Source organism: Eublepharis macularius, chromosome 16 (genome assembly GCF_028583425.1).
Source record: "Eublepharis macularius isolate TG4126 chromosome 16, MPM_Emac_v1.0, whole genome shotgun sequence".
NCBI classification, from domain to species: Eukaryota; Metazoa; Chordata; class Lepidosauria; order Squamata; family Eublepharidae; genus Eublepharis; species Eublepharis macularius.
The window spans coordinates 19771627-19791534 of NC_072805.1; the positions used below are offsets into that span (position 1 = coordinate 19771627).

The window sequence follows — 19908 nt, forward strand, 5'->3', positions numbered from 1 at the left end:
TGATCTCCAGACAGAGAGTAATCTAAACTCCCCTCTGTCTGGAGATCAGGGGGCGGGGCCACCAGCCATGTGACCATTTTCAAGAGGTTCTGGAACTCCGTTCCACCACATTCCAGCTGAAAACCCCCCCTGCTCCCATCCAATTATTAATCAAGACTGACCCTGCTTAGCTTCTAAGATCTAAAGAGATCAGGCTCTCCTGGGCTATCCAGAGCCTGCATCTCTCATTTAGTTAAGATCTTTTCAAAGTTAAAATCTTCCATCTCAGCTATTAATTGCTGATCTCTGCGCCCATGTCACAGAAGTAAGGCAGGCGAGAATTAGCGGCAGTGGCTTTTCAGTGGTGGCTCCTTGTCTTCGGAATTCTCCTGGGACCTGATTGATAGCCATTCGGGGCCAAGTTAAAATATCAAAGCTTTTACTTAAGATTTGTCCCACCGTTTTGTTGGCTGTTTCAATACATTTGATGGTTTCATGCTACGGTTGTGTTTTATGCTGTTTTCCTGTTGGCCTCGCTCTTGGATCCGATTGGTTTTCTGTTTGAGGTTAGATTTCTTTGGTCTTTTGAAACTGAATTTTCATTCATTTATTTTATGCTGAAAGCTGCCTTTGAGCAATCCACTGGAGAGACAGCATACAATTTAATAACAATATTACATAAAAAGTAGCCCCAAGACAGCAATTTGGACTGGGCTGGGGCACTCTTTTACCCTGTGATGGTTAATTTACAAAGGCATTCTTTTCTAGTGTCTCCCAGTATTTAGATCCAGAGGAGTTAGCCGTGTTAGTCTGTAGTAGCAAAATCAAAAAGAGTCCAGTAGCACCTTTAAGGCTAACCAACTTTATTGTAGCATAAGCTTTCAAGAACCACAGCTCTCTTCGTCAGATGCATCTGACAAAGAGAACTGTGATTCTCGAAAGCTTATGCTACAATAAAGTTGGTTAGCCTTAAAGGTGCTACTGGACTCTTTTTGATTTTCCCAGTATTTACACCCTTGATGGCTGTGAGAAACTGATTACAGGGGCCTGCTTTCTGAATTTGCATACCCCACTGCGGATCCCCTTGTCTGCTTATTCAGGCTTCGATGTTGAGTTATGTTGACTTTTTATTGTTAGCCCAGCATAGAACTCTTTTTAAAATCTCCCACTTCAAAAATATGTTATTGATATTAGTTGTTCTATTATGTTTTCTTGCTCTGAGAACTTCGTTCGATGAAAAAAATGAATCTTAAAGATAGATAAAAATCAGTTTGTCCTGTGCCAATAATGTAATTTGTGGAGTTTGAATTACAGGAGGGCTAGACACTCCCCCCCCCCCGATTGTAACTAACATATGCATCTACTTTTTTTAAAGGTGACAGAAATTACTGAAGAGTTGGGGTATGGAGGCTGAAAAAGGTGAGGATTGGGGCGGGAAGGGACTTCAGCAGGGTATATTGCCATAGAGTTCATCTTCCCAAACAGCCATTTTCCTCAAGGGACCTGATCTCTGTGACCTGGAGATCAGTTGTAATTCTATACGGTCTCCAGTCAGTACCTGGAGGTTGGCAAACCTCTGACAGGCTCAAAGTGTCATAGGTAGAAATGAGCATTGGGAAATTCTCCCCCCATACTCAGTTGCCTGAAATTCTTGCTTACTTGTCCTGCATTCCAGCCATGCCACGTGGAGCTATATTATATTGCAATTGGCCAGAAGGCTGGAGCAGGAATTTTAGATCTCTCTCTCTCTCTTTCTAATCCATAGTTCAATCCTATGTAGTGTTAGACCCTTCTAAGATTTCAGTGGCTTTAGGCCGGTGCAATTCTCCATGACGATTACCCTGTTTGTCTAGTTTATTTATATCCTCTCAAGAGCTGAAGGTAGCACACATGGTTCCCCCTTGCCTGCGCCCAATCCTCACAACAGCCCTGTGGGTGCTTGAGCCTGGATGCTTCCTACCCGAAGAATTCTGGGGGAACAGGGAAAATGGAGGTCTGGGAAGTGCGCTTTGGCCCTCAACTCTATTCCTTCTATTTAAGTAGAATATAAGTTTCTCCCTTTGCATTAAAAAATAATCTTGGGCTGTATAGTCAAATAGTGTGCAAGCTGTCAAGTTCTCCAGAATTCTTCATCAGGCTGAATGTTTTAAGAGAAAATAAGAGCTTTGGAGAATTCAGAAGCTGCACTCTCTTCGGTGACATCACGGTCAGTCTTAAAATTCATTCCATCGTTTTTCTTTGGGGATTTTTGCTTTGGGCCAGGGCTTCTCCATGCCACCCCCTTCCTCTCACCATCTGCTGGAGGATGTGCCAGGGAAACACATGCTTCTTTCCCCTGCAAAATGGAGCTCGTGGATGTTGGGGAGGCTGTCTGATACATGTTTTAGCAGCACTGTGGGTCCCAAAGTAAAATCTAAAAAATTCTGACTACACTCAGTGAGTGACTTAAAAGGCATCTGAAGAAATGAGCTGTGGCTACCCCACCACAAATGTCGTTAGTCTTCTAGGTGCTACTGGACTCTTGCTCTTTTGCTACAGACAGACTAACACAGCTACCTATCTTGATCTGTCTTAAAAGGCACGATGGAATATTGAGTGCTGTTAACCAACGGCACTAAGACCCAGAGCATGCCAAACGGGTCTCCCTCCCCTGCTCCGGTTCTCCGCGAAGGCTATTTGCTGCAGGAGCGAACGGCAACGGGGAAGCAACTGCAAATGGAAAAGGAAATGCGCCTGCGCAGGCTTGCTGAGGGGGAAGTATCACCCACCATTTTAAAAACTCTTCTACGGAAAAAGAGAAACAACCAATCACCGAGTCAGGATGGCCGAGCGGTCTAAGGCGCTGCGTTCAGGTCGCAGTCTCCCCTGGAGGCGTGGGTTCGAATCCCACTTCTGACAAAAAGGTGATTTCTTTTCCTACTGTAAAAATTTTCCCCCTCTAGCTTCTGTCTTCCCCACTGCATCCGCAATGGGCGAACACCAGTCCCTTAGTCCACGCTGTTTCTGAGTGCAAGGCGCTGTACAAAAAGCCTGCGCTCTTTCCTTCCGTTCCTCATCTCCCCACCATGATTTGCGCTGCCGGGATTCGAACATGAGAACAATCATAAGAGTGTTCTCGCAATGTATTCTTCTTCACCACGGAACCAAAAATATTGTCTGGGGGTCATAAAACTATTTTTGGGCGATGGGTTTGCCTAAGTCAAAGCAAAAAAGTGAAAGCAAGAAAGAAGGAAAGAACGAACGAACGAACCTCAGTGGCCAGCAGCCAAAGTTTTAAAGTTTGTATTTGTCGGGATGTACTAAAACGAATGACAGGATTGCCCATTGGAAATAATGGGAGAGGCTTGAATGCCCATAGGAAATAATGGGAAACTGGAATGCCCATTGACTTGCATGGGCTCCATTGAAACACATTAGAGCAAAAAAAGAGGTCCAAAGAAAACGTGGAATGGATTTTGAAGGAAAGTGTCTGGATTCAGATAACCTGTTCTGGGACTGGATTGACAGGCCCCATGCTGGAATGACGGCCCCTGGGTGTGCCAGAAGGGCTCTGGGACTGGAATGACAGGCTCCTGACTGGAATGACGGGCCCTGGGTGTGACAGAAGGGCTCAGGGACTGGAATGACAGGCCCCAGACTGGAATGACTGGCCCCTGGGTGTGCCAGAAGAGCTCTGGGACTGGAACGACAGGCTCTGTGCTGGAATGACGGCCCCTGGGTGTGCCAGAAGGGCTCTGGGACTTGAATGACAGGCTCCTGACTGGAATGACGGGCCCTGGGTGTGCCAGAAGGGCTCTGGGACTGGAATGACAGGCCCCTGACTGGAATGACGGGCCCTGGGTGTGACAGAAGGACTCTGGGACTGGAATGACAGGCCCCAGACTGGAATGACAGGCCCCTGGGTGTGCCAGAAGGGCTCGGAGACTGGAATGACAGGCCCCTGACTGGAATGACGGGCCCTGGGTGTGCCAGAAGGGCTCTGGGACTGGAATGACAGGCCCCTGACTGGAATGACGGGCCCTGGGTGTGCCAGAAGGGCTCTGGGACTGGAATGACAGGCCCCTGACTGGAATGACGGCCCCTGGGTGTGCCAGAAGGGCTCTGGGACTGGAATGACAGGCCCCTGACTGGAATGACGGGCCCTGGGTGTGACAGAAGGGCTCAGGGACTGGAATGACAGGCCCCAGACTGGAATAACGGCCCCTGGATGTGCCAGAAGAGCTCGGGGACTGGAATGACAGGCCCCTGACTGGAATAACGGCCCCTGGGTGTGCCAGAAGGGCTCTGGGACTTGAATGACAGGCTCCTGACTGGAATGACGGGCCCTGGGTGTGCCAGAAGGGCTCTGGGACTGGAATGACAGGCCCCTGACTGGAATGACGGGCCCTGGGTGTGACAGAAGGACTCTGGGACTGGAATGACAGGCCCCAGACTGGAATGACAGGCCCCTGGGTGTGCCAGAAGGGCTCGGAGACTGGAATGACAGGCTCCTGACTGGAATGACGGGCCCTGGGTGTGCCAGAAGGGCTCTGGGACTGGAATGACAGGCCCCTGACTGGAATGACGGGCCCTGGGTGTGACAGAAGGGCTCTGGGACTGGAATGACAGGCTCCTGACTGGAATGACGGGCCCTGGGTGTGCCAGAAGGGCTCTGGGACTGGAATGACAGGCCCCATGCTGGAATGACGACCCCTGGGTGTGCCAGGAGGGCTCTGGGACTGGAACGACAGGCCCCTGACTGGAATGACGGGCCCTGGGTGTGCCAGAAGGGCTCTGGGACTGGAATGACAGGCCCCTGACTGGAATGACGGGCCCTGGGTGTGCCAGAAGGGCTCTGGGACTGGAATGACAGGCCCCATGCTGGAATGACGACCCCTGGGTGTGCCAGGAGGGCTCTGGGACTGGAACGACAGGCTCCTGACTGGAATGACGGGCCCTGGGTGTGCAAGAAGGGCTCTGGGACTGGAATGACAGGCCCCTGACTGGAATGACGGCCCCTGGGTGTGACAGAAGGGCTCAGGGACTGGAATGACAGGCCCCTGACTGGAATAACGACCCCTGGGTGTGACAGATGGGCTCTGGGACTGGAATGACAGGCTCTATGCTGGAATGACGGCCCCTGGGTGTGACGGAAGGGCTCTGGGACTGGAATGACAGGCCCCTGACTGGAATGACGGACCCTGGTGTGACAGAAGGGCTTGGGGACTGGAATGACAGGCCCCATGCTGGAATGACGGCCTCTGGGGGTGCCGGAAGGGCTCTGGGACTGGAATGACAGGCCCCTGACTGGAATGATGGGCCCTGGGTGTGACAGAAGGGCTTAGGGACTGGAAAGACAGGCCCCTGACAGGAATAAAGGGCCCTGGGTGTGCCAGAAGGGCGCTGAGATTGGAATGACAGGCTCCTGACTGGAATGACAGGCCCTGGGTGTGCCAGAAGGGCTCAGGGACTGGAATGACAAGCTCCTGACTGGAATAAAGGCCCCTGGGTGTGTGAGAAGGGCGCTGAGACTGGAATGACAGGCCCCTGACAGGAATGACGGCCCCTGGGTGTGACAGAAGGGCTCGAGGACTGGAATGACAGGCCCCTGACTGGAATGCCAGGCCCTGGATGTGCCAGAAGGGCGCTGAGACTGGAATGACAGGCCTCTGACTGGAATGACGGCCCCTGGGTGTGACAGAAGGGCTCGGGGACTGGAATGACAGGCCCCTGACTGGAATGATGGCCCCTGGGTGTGCCAGAAGGGCTCGAGGACTGGAATGACAGGCCCCTGACTAGAATAAAGGCCCCTGGATGTGCCAGAAGGGCTCGGAGACTGGAATGACAGGCCGCTGACTGGAATGACGGGCCCTGCGTGTGAAAGAAGGGCTCGAGGACTGGAATGACAGGCCCCTGACTGGAATAAAGGCCCCTGGGTGTGCCAGAAGGGCGCTGAGACTGGAATGACAGGCCCCTGACTGGAATGACGGCCCCTGGGTGTGACAGAAGGGCTCGGGGACTGGAATGACAGGCCCCTGACTGGAATGACGGACCCTGGGTGTGCCAGAAGGGCTCGGGGACTGGAATGACAGGCCCCTGACTGGAATGACGGGCCCTTGGTGTGCCAGAAGGGCTCTGGGAATGGAATGACAGGCCCCAGACTGGAATGACGACACCTGGGTGTGCCAGAAGGGCTTGGGGACTGGATTGACAGGCCCCATGCTGGAATGACGGCCCCTGGGTGTGCCAGAAGGGCTCTGGGACTGGAATGACAAGCCCCTGACTGGAATGACAGGCCCTCGGTGTGCCAGAAGGGCTCGGGGACTGGAATGACAGGCCACTGACTGGAATGACGACACCTGGGTGTGCCAGAAGGGCTCGGGGACTGGAATGACAGGCCCCTGACTGGAATGAAGGGCCCTCGGTGTGCCAGAAGGGCTCGGGGACTGGAATGACAGGCCCCAGACTGGAATGACGGCCCCTGGGTGTGCCAGAAGGGCTCGGGGACTGGATTGACAGGCCCCATGCTGGAATGACGGCCCCTGGGTGTGCCAGAAGGCCTCGGGGACTGGAATGACAGGCTTCTGCCTGGAATGACGGCCCCTGGGTGTGCCAGAAGGACTCGGGGACTGGAATGACAGGCCCCATGCTGGAATGACGGCCCCTGGGTGGGCCAGAAGGGCTCTGGGACTGGAATGACAGGCCCCTGACAGGAATAAAGGGCCCTGGGTGTGCCAGAAGGGCGCCGAGACTGGAATGACAGGCTCCTGACTGGAATGACAGGCCCTGGGTGTGGCAGAAGGGCTCAGGGACTGGGATGACAGGCTCCTGACTGGAATAAAGGCCCCTGGGTGTGTGAGAAGGGCGCTGAGACTGGAATGACAGGCCCCTGACAGGAATGACGGCCCCTGGGTGTGACAGAAGGGCTCGAGGACTGGAATGACAGGCCCCTGACTGGAGGCGGGGCGGGGGGCGTCGGGGGGAGCGGCGCAGCCGCGACCCCCGGGGGCCTGGCTGTCTTCGTCTTCGTCTTCGTCTTCGTCTTCGTCTTCGTCTTCGTCTTCGTCTTCGTCTTCGTCTTGGGGGCGGGGGCGGGGGCGGGGGCGGGGGCGGGGCGGGGGCGGGGGCGGGGGCGGGGGCAATTTTATTTCTTCATGCAAAACTTTTTTGGTACAAAGTTGTAATGTTATAAAATGGTAAAAATTTCATAAAATTGTAATTTTACTAACAATCCAACTCAAATAAGTTTATAGACAATTCAAACAGTATTGCTTTTATAATCATTTTAGGCATAAATATTAAACATAACTTGTAAACATTAAGTAAAAAGTATTAAACGCTCGGTAGAGATGGGTTGAAGGTTTTATCTTAAATCCTGAGCAGCTTGAAACCTTCAAGTGAGAACTGAAAACATGTTTCTCTGTTTTAGATAAACTGCTTTTCAGTACAAAATATATGGGATGTATGTTTTTGTTGCACTCTCCCAACCAGGAGACAGACTCCTCCTAAGAGTTTAATGGCTTCTTTCATTAACAAACGCTAGTCGTTTTCATTACGTGAGGTATCAAAATATAAATGTTTATTTAAATAAAACATAGAAAAATAGAACAGATGAACGCAACAAGAATTAAGTTTCCTAACATTTCTTAATGAAATCTAACTCAGTCAGATTAACGATGAAATGCATTCAAGTTACCGTAGCACATATTACAAGGGTAAGTTTCCTGCCTAGATATTCATGAGATTTCTTTTGGCCAAAACCCTGATCTGCTATTTGGATTACCATTTTTATATATTATCTTATGCAGAAATCTAAGATCTTTTCATATGATAACAAAGATAAATATCAAACCAATCATAATTTAATTCTTTTTTACTATTTCCAATCCTGTGACATTTTACCTAGCCAAAAGTACCACTATGCCCAGCTGTAAGATAAGAGATATGGATAGTAAAAATGACAAGAAAAGTTACATGACCAGATCATCCTTGGTCTCTGCTAACAATTACAGAACATGTATCTGATACTGTTCACTATTTTTAATTGGCTGTCAAAGATAAAGAAGCACCAGTTATACACCATACTAGAAAAAGAACTACAGTGATGTTCATACAGTGTTATTTAGAATGCATATGTTTCACTAAGTATGTGTTCTAAACCATAATCAGCAGTCTACTGGTTTGAATCCCACTACTGACATGAGTTCAGTAGGTGGCCTTGGGTCAGCCACTCTTCTCAGCCCCAGCTCCATTGTGGGGATAAGAATAACACTAACTTGTTCACTGCTCTGGGTGAGGCACTACTATGTGTAGAAGAGCGGTATATAAGCACGGTTATTATTATAATTTATATTTCCATGACACCATCCCTTGACCTGTGAAATTAAGTATTTTGATAAATATGAAAGTGATACCAAATATAAATGCATTGCATAATGTGTGAGTGTACATATACAAACTTTAAAAATTGTATTGGATAATACCGCAAAGCATGATTACTGAGAAAGCTGCTTTCACTGCTTTCAGTGTGGAGAGCTGCTTGTAGATCAAAACAACCTGATGAGCTGTCTTCATGCAGAGTGCGCTTGATTCTCTTGGCTTTCAATTCTGCTTTCGTTCAACATGGATAAATCGATGTGTCAGCAGTAAACATTTGTATCACTCCTCTCGGAATGACCTTTTAAATTTTACTGCCTATCATGTCAAAGCGATTAAAATTAACAATACAGTTAATAAGCTGCTAAGATCAATTAATGGCTCTTAGGCTTTATCTATTGATCTAGTGACATCTTCAAAACCCACTGGTAACAGACTATACATACTTCTCTTCTATCCACAATATATACACAAGGATTGATTACATATTCTTATCTTCTAAATTACATATTTAAATGACATATTCTTATCTCCTAAATTAATTAGTCAAACTCTTACATCAAGGATTGGTGACAAGTTGTGGACAGACTATGCTTCGACAGAATGTACACTGAGAATAAATGACATCAAACAAATTGGAAACTAAATAAATCACTTTTATTTAACAAATAAATTTCTTCTGAAATCTCTTTAGAAATTAAACAATAGAAACAAACTATGTGGCATTCCTCAAATCCACATGTAGGATGTTATGGAAGTGGTACTTAGAGGGAAATTAATCTCCGTTGCCTCCTGTCCTGAAGAGCAAAAAGAAAACATTAGAAATGAAATGATATCTAGAATAAGAAAACTAGAAGATGAACACAAAAAAGGCCACCCAATCTATAAACTTGCTTGCATGAAAATTAGAGGAAAAAAACTCCTCACATTCTATACAAGCTATTAAAGGCACCCAGGAAAAACTCAAACTAATTCTGTAAAATTAGCCGATGTATTTGCTGAATACTACCAAACCATTTGTACATCAGACAATCCTGACACTAATCATATTTTAAATTATTTATCATCACAGGAAATTTGGAAAAAAACCTCACAAGAACATAAACAATATCTGGACCAACCAGTCACAACAGAAGATTACAGTCACTATCAAATCCTTGAAAAAAATAACAAAGCTTCAGACAGGGATGGATTCCCTGTCAAATTTTTACAAAAAAATACATTCACCTACTTTCAACTCCACTAACTGCCACGTGCAACTCTGTTATGTTAGGAGGTAGCATCCCTCTATCTTGGTCAGAGGCTGAAATAGTAGTTACTCCAAAAAAGGACAACCATATTACAAATACTAAATCTTCTCAACCAATACCCTTCCTGAATGAAGACCAAAAGATCTTTACAAGCATATTTGCCAAAACATTGTCTAAATTTAAATAACCAACTACATTCACCTTGACCAGACAATACACGTAACACTTTAACTATAATTAATTTCTGTGAAGCATACAAAACCCCTGCATTACTTCTGGCCTTTGATATAGAGAAGGCATTTGGTTAAGTAGAAATACCATATCTAAAACTTTTACTTCAAAAAATGGGTTTTGGCGACCAATTCTAAAATGCCATTAATGCTCTTTATCTTTCTCCAAAAGCTACAGTTAGGACTAACAATGTACATTCAATAGATATCCATATAGCAAGGGGAACTAGACAAGGCTGTCCCCTTTCCCCATTTCTGTTTGCCATAACTATAGACAGGGCCGGTGCTACCATTAGACCAACTAGGCAGCCGCCTTGGGCACAGACCTCAAGAGGGGCATAGTTTTATACAGATTACTTTCTTGAAAAAAATGCAACTGAGAAAACCTATTGAGCGCCCCCTAAATGGTCCTGTCCACAGACATCAAGCAGCTCAAAAGCTCACCGTAACTTTTTTATTTATTTATTTATTTGATGTATACCCTGGCGTCCCCACAGATGGGCTAAGGGTGGCTAACAACATTAAAAAATACATTAAAATCACAGAAACATAAAATCAATATTTATTTAAAAATGATTAAAATGGTCCAGGAGCAGGCTATTTAAACAAATATTGGGAGTCCGTATACAGGCATGGCAGATGGCTGAGGGCAGCTCCGGAAGAAATGGTGGTCTTAGATGGAAGAAGAAGGACACTCGCTGGCACTCAGCCAAAGGCCCAGCAGTACATCTCCGTTTTACAAGCCCTGCAAAACTGTAACAGGTCCCACAGGGCCCAGATCTCCAGCAGAAGAGCATTCCACCAGGCCAGGGCCAGGGCAGAAAAAGCCCTCGCCCTGGTTGAGGCCAGATGGATGTCCTTTGGGCCAGGGACCACCAGGAGTTGCTTGTCTGCAGAGCGCAACACCCTGCGGGGGACGTAATGGAAGAGGCGGTCCGGCAGGTATGGAGGTCCCAGTCCATGAAGGGCTTTAAATACCAAGGTTAACACCTTGAACCGGATCTGGAACTCCACTGGAACCCAGTGCAGCTGGCACAGCACATGATGAATGTGCGCTTGGATGGGCGTTCCGGTAAGGACACATGCCGCTGCATTCTGGATCAGCTGTAACTTCCGGGTCAGATCCAAGGGCAGTCCAGGATAGAGTGAGTTGCAATAGTCTAGCCTGGAGGTGACCGTTGCATGGATTACTGTGGCCAGGTCCTGTGGTGAAAGAGAGGGCGCCAGTTGCCTGCCCTGTCGAAGATGAAAAAAGGCAGACCTGGCAACAGTCATGACCTGGGCCTCCATTGAAAGTGTAGCATCCAAGGTCACACCCAGACTCCTCACCATCAGGGAAGGTTTCAATTGTACCCCATCGACAGCTGGGAGCCGGTTCCCAGCTCGATTGCCCCATGATCCAGACACAGAACCTCTGTCTTCAGGGGATTCAATTTCAGCTGACTCTGATGTAACCATACCGTCACAGCCTCAAGACCCTTGACCAAGGAATCCAAAGCAAGATCAGACTGGCCATCTGTAATGATTCCAAGTAAATGTGTGCATGTATCTTTAAATGCTTGATGAGATAGGTGAAGAGTGGGGGGTGAAGGAGATGGATGAGTGAGTGATATGTGTCACGCTATGGCATTCCATACTTGATAGTCTGTTTCACTCCCTTCTGCAAGAAGACGAGGTCTTTTGATTTCAAAAGGTTTATTGTGAAAGACAGCATTCAAGCCCAGACGTGCATATTCCAGGATTAGAGATCCTGGCCGAGCAAATCGTTGCTAGGAATGAATCATAGAGCAAAGGTTGTTACATTTCACACTCCCAGAGTCCAGCCTCCCCCCCAAGTTCATACAGCAAAACTTCTCAGAGGTGCGCTGAGCTGGCCAAGGTCGAAACAGCAGATAAGACAGGATCCTTTCCCATGGAATCGGCTCCTTGCTGGTGTTGCCTGGAGGGAAAGAAGTCTAAACACTACACGATTAAATATGGCGTTACTTAGGTTAAAACAGTTTCTGACAATATGATTGGTTGAGGACTGAGAGGGTGGGTGGAGTGAATGCAGTTTGAGACGGAGAGTAGAGAGAAAATTTTTAGTCAGAAGAAAGCAGGCTAGCTGTGTGTTGCCTGAATATGTTGAAGTGTTTATGAGAGAAATATAACCTGTGTGGAACCTGAACTGAGCATGTTTGTGAAAGGACACTCAGTCAGGGAAAGAGAGGCCAGCTGTGTGAATGAGAGTAAATGAAGTAACTTTAAGAACCGAGAACTACGTTTATGAAACCAATACGCTTCTCGAATAAATAAAAGCTTATTTTTGTTTTGCTATATCCCAGTATAGCTGTCATTGCTATATCCCATTCTTATCTTCAGGGCCACATAGAACCACGAAGGAGCCTGACGCTTAGGAACGTTACCAAAGGGAAAATTTAAACAAAATATCTTGTAATAAAATATTCCGGGTGGCAGCAGACTATCCAGAGGGTTAAGGGATAGATTGAAAGAAAAATATACCCTAAAGAAAGTAAAGGTCATAACACCATCCATCAGCAGATAGAGCTGAGTGTCATCCGCATACCAGTGACAACCTAGCCCAAAGCTGTGGGCTAACAGGGCAAGGGGGCATATATAGATGTTAAATAGCATCGGGGAAAGAATCGCCCCCTGAGGGATGCCACATACCAAAGAATGGTAAGCAGACATCTGTTCCCTGAGTGCCACTCTCTGTCCTAGATTGTGAAGGAAGGAGTTCAGCCACTGCAGGGCTGTTCCACGAATCCCCACATTGGCAAGGGAATGGGTCAGAAGATTATGACTGACCATGTCAAATGCTGCTGTAAGATCTAAAAGTATCAGCAGTGCCGACCCACTCTGGTCCAGGTGTCGCCGCAGATCATCTGTGAGGGCAACCAGAGCCGTCTCTGTACCATGGCCAGGCCTGAAGCTGGACTGGAATGGATCCAGGATAGAGGCATCACCCAGGTATACCTGCAGCTGTTCCACTACTGCCCTCTCAATTACCTTACCCAGGAACAGAATATTCGAAACTGGGCGATAATTGGCTGGATCAGCAGGATCCAGTGATGGTTTCTTTAAGAAGGACCGCACCACTGCATCTTTCAGTGAGTCTGTAAAAAACCCAGAACTCAGAGAAAGATTAATGATGTCAGCTAACGGTGCCCAAATCCCATCACCACCACTTTTCACCAGCCATGATGGGCATGGGTCCAGTGAGCTCGTGGTAGGTTTCACAGCATGAAGGACCCTGCCCACCACCTCCTGGAAGAGTGGCCTGAATTGATCTAATATCAACCCTGAGGACGATCCAGTACACATACTGCATCAACTGTGGTGGACAGATCCCAGCAGAGTGACAAGATATTATTCGCAAAATAGTCTCCAAAAGCCTCACAGCTTATTACCGAATTTACATTTTTATTTGTCCCATGTGTGAGGGACGTTAAAGACCAAATCACTCTGGAAAGTTGTGCTGGGCAAGAACTAGTGGACGCAGTGGAAGCTGCATAGTAGTCTCTCTTTGCAGCTTTCAGTGCCATCTCATAGGCCTTCATAAACGTCCTATAAGATGTTCTTGTCATTTTATCATGGAGTCGCCGCCACACTCGCTCTAGCCGTCTCAGCTCCCATTTGATTTGTCGTAGCTCATCAGTATACCAAGGAGCTACTCTAGTTCGGGGGCGGAGAGAGCGATGGGGAGCGATCTCATCAATAGCTTCAGAGAAACGGACATTCCAGTCCTCTATCAGCTCATCCAATGAGCCACCAGGGGGCATCGGATTCTGCAGAGCGTTCTGCAATTCAATTGGATCCATTTGACTCCACGGGTGAGCATAAATCAGCTCATCGCCCAAGCAGGAGGGGGTCATGGTGCCCAGACAAGCCCTCAGGATGAGGTGGTCTGACCATGGCACTGCTATAGCTTCATCCAGATCCACCTGTATCCTGAACCCAAAGATCAAATCCTGTGTGTGTCCTGCTCGATGTGTGGGCATTGATACAAACTGGGAGAGTCCTAATGCTGCCATGGAGGCTATCATGTCCATGGCCTGTGAGGAAGTAGCATCATCAGCATGGACACTGATGTCCCCTAAGACCAGAAGCCTGGGGTACTCCAAGGCCCAGCCAGCCACCGCCTCTAACAGGCCAGGCACAGCATCTGCTGGTGCGCTGGGCAATCGGTACACCAGACAGATGGCTATACTCTCCTCGGCATCCCACACCAGGCCCACACAATCAATGCCAGCAATCTTTGGCAAAGGGAGCAGCCTGATGGAGAAAGACTCGAATGAGCACCACTACCTCAACAAGACATTTCCCAATATGTAAAACAAATATGAGAAACCTGTACCATAAATGTGTTGGAATATATGTGTGTTGCAAGGTCTGAGATTCACTCATTATGGGGTTAATGTGTTTACCTACCATGCTATTGTTTAGATTGACCTGGAAGGGGAACCTGGCTCAAAGCCAATAATCTGCAAGCCCAGAAAACTTGAGTGTTTGTAAACTGTTATTGGTCAACAGGTCAGGTGATTTTCTTTCAGGGTCAAGAAGACAGAGGGAGAAGAAGATTCTCCATTAAGTTATCACAGCTCTTTGTTTGTAACCAGTAGTGAGAATGTAGCTCCAGGCATTTGTTATTTTGTAGGCAATCCTGTTAACCTTTTTTCCTTTAGAAGTAAATGATTTTAAAAGCTAAACTCGTGTGCTGACTCTCTATTGATTCAAGATCCATTGCACCTCTGAAGAAAAGCTATTTTTTAACCTTTTCCCCCAACAAAGTGGACCAGTTGAAGTAATTATTAAGGTGAAAAAGATGCTAGCGATTCGTGTATATTGTTCTTTGAATAACAGCAGTATGGTATGGCTTTGGATAGGCAATATGAGATCATTAACTCTCAAAAAAGGCAAACCTTATGAGTTATATCATCCTGCTTTCAGATAACACTGCCAGTCATTGCTGCATCTCAAAATAGTCTAGGAGACTCAAAATTATCTCAGAAGTCTCAGTCAACTTGAGAGGAACAATCCTTACTGAAACTACTCCTTTTTAGCTCTCCAGAGAGCCAGCTAAAAAGAAGAAAGCAAACAAACTAAGTAACTGCAGACAAAAGTATCTCCTTTTCAAGTACAACATAATTCTCTCTCTCATTGTCTCACAGCAAACATGAGAAGGGGGTGGGAGTAGAAGACAGTCTGTTGTGCCAGCCAGGAAAAAGGTGGGGAAATAGCTTCCAATGTAGCTGAAGGAAATACCAATTGTTTAATTACTAATAGATTGCAAATGCTGAGTGCCATTAATACTGAATGATTATAATGAAAAATAAACTTTGTTCTCACATTTTACAGTAGCCTGCATTCAAAGTGAAAGAGGAAGCTATGTAGACATGCTTATCTAAAATAGCCTGCATTCAAAGTAAAAGCGGAAGCAATGTAGACATGTTTATCTAAAATGTCAGTTGAAGTGCCTCGCTGTTAGATGGGAAAACAGATACATTCTAGCTAAAATGAGCTTAGCTTACCTGACACCAACACCATGTGATGTGTCTATATGCTGTATGTATAAAATGAGGAACTGTGAATGAATCGGGAGCTCAGTTCTTTGTGGCACTAGTCACGCTGAGCTCTGCCGGCAATAAACATCATTCCTTCCTGAAGATTCTGTCTAGTCTCAATTCTTGGGAACACTGAACCCTGCTACATTTTTGGGGGCTCGTTCTTCCGGGATTGAGGGGACCCTTGGGGTACCCCCTTGACCCCCAGTCCGTGGCCGCTGGTTCTAGACTGGTAGTGGACCTGTGGGCGCCCCCTGAGTTTTTCAGGAGCAGGCCCTGCCTTCCTCGGGTGTCAGCGGTGCGCCACTGGGGCGTCAATGACCCGGTGACGGAATCAGGAACGAGTGATCCAGGAAAGTCCTGGGACATGTGAGTATGGAGTAATTGGGGTTACCGTTCCACTTTGGAGCGAAGAGGGGCTTGATCACCCCCTAGCACAGCCCAAGTAAGTGAGTCAGAGGGACTCAACTGAACCCGCTGGTGCTTGTAGGAACTGGGATGGAAACTTGTCATGTGAATGACATGAATGGAACGCCTAGGGCGATTGGTGTGTGAATCTCCGAGACACATTTCCTGGCTGGGCGATTTCGTCAGGTCGTCAAAGACGAGAAGCGAGTGCGTAGGGCCTCGTGATAAGCAGACCCCTTACTGCTTTCTCACTGTTATTAATCCCTAGACTGTCTTGTCTTGTCTGGGCTCTGTGTTGATAATGGGTGGTTCATGCTCATCCCCAGAAACAACCCCCTTGAAATTGATGTTGAAACATTTCCAGGAGGTGTATGGAGGATGGGTCCAGTCAGGGGAGAATCCAACCCCTGAGCTGTTGGAAATTTTCTGGCCTACATTTGATTTAGGCTGGCCAAAGGAAGGGACTTTTGATGAAACAACTGCCCTAAATGTTTATCACTTTACTCTTAAGTAACATGATGATCAGATTATATATGCACAGTCATGGTTTGATACTTGTTTGAATCCCCCTCCCTGGGTTAAGAACTGGCCGGGTACCGGGCTAGGAAGAAGGAGGTGCAGCTTATGGCCCTAGGGAAAGGAAGGAAGATGAATCCATAGTCAAGAAGGCGACCACCAAAGGGAGGCATCTACCCGGTGGTGCCAGTAAAGCGAGATACTGCCTGCCCCACTGCCCCTCTAGAAGCTAGGCTCCAGCCAAAGTCTAAGCCTGTTCAACAAACCCAAGAAGAAGAGGTGCCCCCACCACCATATGCTCCCTCACTGCCTAGAGGAGGAGAGAGAGTGGAAGGGCCTGTAGAAGAGAAAGTAAGGGGAGCTGGGGGTGGACCAAGAAACCCCTCCAATGCTACCCCTGCCAAAACCAGATCTTAGACACGGAAAGAAAATGTAGAGGCAGAAGATGAGTATAAAGATATCCCAGAGCTAGAAAAAGAAGGGGAAGAGAGCAATGTCTATCCCTTGAAGAAAACTAAAGCCTGTCCCTTAAGAGAGACAGTGGACCCTCGCTCAGGGACCTCGCATTTAATATATATACCCTTTCCAACTACTGATCTGTAGAATTGGAAGACTCACACACCTCCATTCTCAGATCAGCCAGAACCGGTGACTACTTTGTTTCAGTCCATAATTAATAGCCATAAACCAACTTGGCAGGACTGTAACCAGCTCCTAATCACGTTCTTCAATACAGAGGAACGCAAACGTATTATACAAGGAGCTAGGAAATACCTAGCAAAGCTAGTGAAAGAAGGGGAGGATGCAGAAACAAAAGGTGAAAGAGGCATTTCCTATGGCAGATCCGAACTGGGATGCCAATGAAGAGGGAGGCATGGCTAAACTAACCGGGTACCAGCAGGCCCTGATGCAAGGGATAAAGGCTGCAGGAAAAAGGGCAACCGATATGAGAAAAATACAAGAGTGTCAACAAGGACCAAATGAGCCTCCTGGTGCTTTCCTAGAAAGGGTCTACCAGACCTACCGTCAATACACTCCCTATGACCCAGAAGCAGAAGAAAATAGGAGAATGGTTTTGAACACTTTTGTCACCCAAGCAGCAGGGGACATTAGAAGGAAAATACAGAAGCAAGAAGGGTTCCTGGGAATGAATATAGAGCAACTGCTTGAAATTGCCCATAAAGTTTTTTCTAATCATGAACAGGAAGCACAAAGAGAGACAGATAGAAAAATGAAAAAGAAGGCAGAATTGCTGCCTGTAGCACTGGCCCAGCAGCCCCAACAGGGACAGTACCCCCCTGGAAGGGGACGTATGAGGGGCACCCTGAGAGAGAGGAGGCAGGCAGCCCCTAGATTTTGAAACATGTGCGTGGTGTTTTAAAAGAGGGCATTAGAAAGATGAGTGCAAAGAGAGGCTACAGAGTATCAGGGGATGTGGAAGAGGACGAGATGATAGAAGAAGGAAAAGATGGGACCCCCAGAGCCGAGGGGAAGCCCGAGATGGAATGTATAAAAGATGAGGACCAGCCATGGAAGCAGCATTGAGAGAGGACAAATGTGGATGGCAAATAGACTCTGAATGGGACGAAGAATGGGAGGCATAAGCCAGACTGAGCACCTTCAATCTTGGCCCCCAGGAGCCCATGGTTGAAATTTGCATGAGGAGCCAAAATATTTCTTTCTTAGTAGACACTAGAGCTGAACGTTCAGTAGTAACTCAGCCAGTAGTCCCCGTGACAGATAAAACAATCATTGTAAGGGGATTTGTTATGAGGCTACCCAGAAGTTGCTAAAGGTGCTATACAAAGCTGGCTACAAAGTGTCACAGAAGAAAGCACAGCTCTGTCAGCCCCAAGTAGAATATTTGGGATTTGATATATCAGAAGGAATCAGGTCCCTGGGCCATGAATGCAAGGAAGCAGTCTGCTCCATTCCAGAGCCCTCCTCCAGGAGGCGAGTGCAAGAATTTCTGGGGTCTGCAGGGTATTGCCAAATTTGGATTCCCAACTTTGCAAAAACAGCAAAGCCCCTTTATGAAGTTACAAAGGAGGGAGAACGGGATCCTTTTTCTGTGGGGAAAAGAGCAGAAGCAAGCATTCCAGACTCTTAAAGGACAGTTGCTGGAAGCCCCTGCCCTGGGTCTGCCAGACATTATGAAGCCTTTTTGCTCTTCTGTGCATAAGCGGAATGGCACAGCAGCTGGAGTATTAACCCAGCATCTGGGAAATTAGGAAAGGCCAGTAGCATACCTGTCTAAGCAGTTGGATGCTGTAGCAAAAGGCTGGCCAGCCTGTCTCCGTGCTGTAGCAGCCACAGCAGAGCTAGTCAAAGATTCTCAGAAGCTGAGTTTGGGACAGAAGGTCTATGTTAAAGTCCCACATTCTGTGCTCGCCCTGATGGACTACAGGGAAGAGATTCGTTCACAAATGTATGCATGACCACGTATCAGGGATTGCTGAAAACCCACAAGTGAAGCTAACTGTAATTAGTGCTCTCAACTCAGCATCCTTACTGCCAGTAGATGAGGAGAGCCCAACCCTTGATTGTCTCCGAACCATCGATGAAGTTTACTCTAGCCGAAAGGACCTGACTGATGTCCCCATGCCAAACCCAGACATTATTTTACTGACGGCAGCAGCTTTGTCGAAAATGGGGTTAGAAACGCAAGGTATGCAGTAGTAACTTGGACAAAGAATATAAAAGCTAAACCCTTGCCACCCAATACCTCTGCTCAGAAAGCTGAACTTACTGCTTTAGCCAGAGCTCTTCAGTTAGCAGAAGGATTAAAAGGTTAACATTTGGACAGATTCTAAATATGCATTTCTTACTCTGCATGCTCATGGAGTTTTATACAAAGAGAAAGGTCTCATCACTGCTTCATGAAAACGAATTAAAAATGGACCTGAGATTTTGCAATTGCTCCAAGGCTTTAAAAAGTAACTGTTATGCATTGCAGTGGCCAGAGAAGAATTTTTGCAGCCATCCCATTTTCAATGTCCTTTTCCAAGTCCAGATATCTGATTGGACTCCAAAGTATTCCCATGAGGAAGAGGACTAGGCTAGTCCTCAGAATACCCAGAGATGTGATGGCTGGCTTCAGTTTCCAGATAGAAGACTCTTTGGGCCAGAATCAATTGCTCATGCAGTAGTAAAAGCTGCCCATGAAGCCACTCATTATGGAAAGTCAGCACTAGCAGAGTTACTAAACAAGGACTTGTACATTGCTAAACTACATGGACTGTGTGCAGCTGTTTCCAGAAACTGTGTCGTGTGTGCCAGAAACAACCCCCGACAAGGACCAGGTCCACCTCCTGGGTTCCAACCCCCGGGGTCTCTGCCATTTCAGTCACTAGTTGTAGATTTTACTGAATTGCCACGGTACCAAGTATTCCGATACTTGTTAGTGTTTGTTAACTCATATTCTGGGTGAGTAGAAGCGTTTCCTTATAAAACTGAAAAGGCCAGAGAGGTAGTTCGGTGTCTCTTAAAGGAAATTGTAGGACGGTGGGGTCTGCCAGCAGTTATTTTAAGTGAAAATGTCCCCATTTGAGTTAATGTTTGGTAGGCCACCTCCTATTTTACAAGGTGTTACAGGAAACCCTTGTC

The 19908-nt window shown here is 47.2% G+C and overlaps 1 non-coding gene across 1 annotated transcript; it reads left to right on the forward strand.

The window, feature by feature from the left end:
* Positions 1-2794: 2794 nt before the first annotated feature.
* TRNAL-CAG (transfer RNA leucine (anticodon CAG)) lies at positions 2795-2877 on the forward strand. The gene has a single exon. It is a non-coding gene; the product is annotated as a tRNA-Leu (tRNA).
* The last annotated feature ends 17031 nt before the right edge of the window (positions 2878-19908 follow it).